The sequence below is a fragment of the Juglans regia genome, unplaced genomic scaffold, assembly GCF_001411555.2.
Source record: "Juglans regia cultivar Chandler unplaced genomic scaffold, Walnut 2.0 Scaffold_24427, whole genome shotgun sequence".
Taxonomy (NCBI): domain Eukaryota; kingdom Viridiplantae; phylum Streptophyta; class Magnoliopsida; order Fagales; family Juglandaceae; genus Juglans; species Juglans regia.
The window spans coordinates 1-3,946 of record NW_023355740.1 but is presented as its reverse complement, the minus strand read 5'-3'; the positions used below and the strand labels follow the sequence as shown (position 1 = coordinate 3,946).

General features: G+C 32.1%; 1 long non-coding RNA gene across 1 annotated transcript; it reads right to left on the bottom strand.

The window, feature by feature from the left end:
• Positions 1-224: 224 nt before the first annotated feature.
• LOC109004222 lies at positions 225-3,163 on the bottom strand. Its single transcript, XR_004798922.1, has 2 exons — positions 2,999-3,163; positions 225-533 (listed from the first exon to the last, which is right to left on the bottom strand). It is a non-coding gene; the product is annotated as an uncharacterized LOC109004222 (long non-coding RNA).
• Between the last annotated feature and the right edge of the window lie 783 nt (positions 3,164-3,946).

The following is a 3,946-nucleotide window of genomic DNA, read 5'->3' as shown; positions in this document are numbered from 1 at the left end:
CTTTATACATAATAAGTGGCTATGAGACGGACTAAACGGAAAACCTTGTTTTCCGTTTACTTTCTGTTAGATGAACGTTAACAGTTTTTTCTATTTACTTTACTTTTGCTTTTTAAATGGTTTTTACCCTTGTTTATGATAATTTTGGCACTGATCGATATCAACAGCAAAAAAAAATTTAACTTCAAACCCAAATTGTCACTTTCCTTTTGCTTTTTGAATACTTTTTTCCCTTCTCAGATTAATGATAATTTTGGCACTGACCCAGATCAACAGCAAAAAGAAATTTAACTCAAAACCCAACTTAGCAGATTATGATATTTTGGGATTTCTGGGGTGCTGACCGACGTCTAACACAGGTAAATTGTGCTCAAAACTGTGTTAGTAAATTGTGCTCAAAACTCATAATAAACATATATCTTTATGGTCTCGATCCTTTCTTCCCCATTTTGATGCTCAGTCGGTTTCACCATTTTTATTCTGTCGACTTTTTCTTCTGCAGGTTGGGATTTCTGCTTCACTGCAGCTGGCCTCTGACAGTGCAAACCAATAAGAAAACACAGAAAACATTAAAAAAGTTATAAAAAAAAAAACAAACAAACTCTAACAAACATATAAAAAAACACGGAAACCATTAAAAAATCAAATTCTTAATCACTTTTTCCCATATCTGGTTTGGAAAAATAATTCATAAAAAAAAACAATAAGAAAAAACACAGAAAAAAATTAAAAAGTTGTTAAAACAAAAATCAAACAAACATATATAAAAACACATAAACCATTAAAAAAATATCCTTAGTCAATGTTTTCCATATCTGGTTTGGTGGTTTTTTGAGTTTTTCTTTTTTCATGTGTGTTTTGCTGTTTTTACATTATATATACTCTGAACTCGCCTCTCCTCCATTTCACTTTAAAAGATAGTGTTTTCAGAGGAGAAACCAAACCACCTGCCATCTAGAGTCTGAAATTTTCATAACTGAAACCAAACCACCTCATATTCCGAAATTGAGGATCATAGGTATTCATCTTTGGCATTATTCAGTGTTCAACCTATTTTGTGTTTTTGACTTCTCATCTATTCTCCTCTCTTCTATTTTTTTCTCTCACTGGTTGTTAATGTTTACTATTAATTTCTTTTCAGCTGCTTTCCCAGTTGTCTAAGGTGTTCTTGGCTGGAGATTTCTAAAGCTAGAACTTTCTGGCCTTTGATCATTGTGAGTGCATGGTTATTTAGTGTATTGTTTTCTAATGGTAAATGCAGTGCTTTTTCTGTTTTCTGTTTCTTATAAAATAGTAAATTCCACTCTCAATCTATATTAAAATCAAAGTACTAATCTGAAACTGAAAACGAAAAAAAAAAAAATTTAGAAACTCATGCAACCATCAAAACTCACTACCCATTTTTCATTTTTTTTGTTTGCTGTGTCACCAGATTTGTAGAAATATGAGTTGCATCTTTGTACCACACAAACTGAGTGAAGAACATAAACCTAATTTCTCTAATATCACATATCATCAGTATGTCACTATTTTGAACCTTTTGTTAAACATTTTCAATGGCTGGTCCACTCTCACACACAAAGTCAAAAGAAAAAAGGGAGCAAAATAAATATAGGGAATCTTAACCTGATCTCCACTAAATTATTCAGCACTGAATGTCCACATTGTGTATTCTACAGAAATAACATAGGTCCTTTGTAAAATTATTATTCTGTGCCAAAACAAATATGGGATTTATTATTATTGTCACTAAAGCAATTCTACTTTAATGAAATAGTACACATCTATGCTTCAGACCCAGTACTTACTATCTAAAATTATAACGTAAATTCAAAACATGATAGACATTTATGTGACAAAGAAAGTAGAAATTGCAAATAAAAAAAAGTACAGCTACAAATAATAGAAATTACAGCTACAAAAAAATAAAAAAGAAAAGAAAGCATCTATAAACAGAGTGAGTCGTTCTTTATATGCAAAATATAGATGAAATGTTATATAATATATATAGATGCACTCACTCTATTTATATATAACACTCATTATTTATATGCAATATATAAATATTTGGATTTAAATCTTAGGTATAACATCTCATATTTCAGATTTAAGATAATAACAAAATAGAATAAATAAATTTGTACTTTTGAGAAGCAATAGTGTTACCATCTCAGACAATAACATCTAGGATTTCAAATTTGAAATAATAACAAATCCAAAGATGTACAGAACAAAAAAAAAGTTGTACTTCTATAGTGAAGTGGCAACCAATGTATGCCATATTCATCATTTCTGTTGGACGAATGAGACTATAAATGTGAGACAGACTGCTGTGATCAAAGAGATAGAGATTGAAAGATGACGAGAGACTTAAAAAAACATGCACAACACAAATAAACATGCACAATATAAAAAAAAAAAAGAACAATAGATCTAAAAAAGAAATACATAAGTTTAAGAGAATTCCTTTAAGACGATTCCACAAAAAAAAAGAAATAAACATAAATTGAAAATAAAAAAAAACTGAGAACACAATTTGAAACACGGTCTCTTCAAGTGTGTGAAGATTTGTTCGAATCTTTAGGGAAATAAAAACAATAGAAAAAATAAATGTAAATCAACTCAAGGGTGTAGGAAATGAATAACATGTATTCATTTAGCTATAGATGCAAGACACAAAATGGGAAGGAGGAATCGGGAAAAAATGTTGACAAGTAAAGTGCAAAAAATAAATAAATGGCAACAGAAATAGATGAAACAAACGAAAAATACTAAACCATTACATATCAGACGGAAGAAAGTAAAATTTTTTCCTACAAATCTAAAAAATAAATCCTCAAATTTCTAGGGTTTCAAAATAAAATATGCAAGGAAATAAAATATTCGCAGAGATTAAATAGGTGAATCTTGTTTCTTTATTGAGAACAAGATGGGAGAAGAGAGACAGTGCAGACGGAAAGGGAAGAGTTGAGATAGGAAACTCGAATAAGAAACTCACGATCAGGTACCAACAGATATGAAATTATTAAGTACCAACATAGGCGGCACGGCGACGCAGAGGCTGCACGGCGGGCGACGCAGAGGCTGCATGGCGGGTGACGCAGAGGTGAGAGAGTGAGACGATGGAGTTGAGGGAGTTGGGTGAATTGGGAAAGTGCGGCGCCGGGAGTGGGGGGGGGGAATGAAGAAAAGGGTAGGGTTTTTTCTGATGATGGCAAAACGACTGTGTTTTGGAATTGGGGCTTGGATCCCATCTGCACACGGGCCGGGCCTTGACACACACACTCCGAGCCCAATAATAATAAAAATTCATCCAAGCCCTTCATACAACCTCCTAACACAAAAAGCCCAATCCGAAAAACTAAAACACAATACAAAATACAAATTATTATATATAATTGGATCTCATCTGCACTCGGGCCGGGCCTTGACACATACACCCCGAGCCCAATAATAATAAAAATTCATCCAAGCCCTTCACACAACCTCCTAACACAAAAAGCCCAATCCGAAAAACTAAAACACAATACAAAATACAAAATACATTAATACAAAATACACAACATCTTTCACAATAATAAAATAATATAATGAAAGTGATCATAGTAATAATAAAAAAAAAGTGAAATTAAACAACCAATAACAATATTGAACTTCTGGTAGACCCCAATCGACTCAACCAACAGCAACACAAGAATTTCAACGTTGTCTCTATTGATGCAGTACAAGATGACAAAAATGATGCATCGTAGTAAAAATATCAAAAAACTCATATTTAGAACTGATATTGTTTTTGTTTTTGTATTAAACTTATCCGAGACAATTTTACTAAAACTATCGATGTTATAATATGTGTTGGATTATTTTATATTCTAAACTAATGTACTATAAATATCGATGTCTCACTAAACTAGGCAAACGTGCTTTGCACGTTGTTCCGACCTAG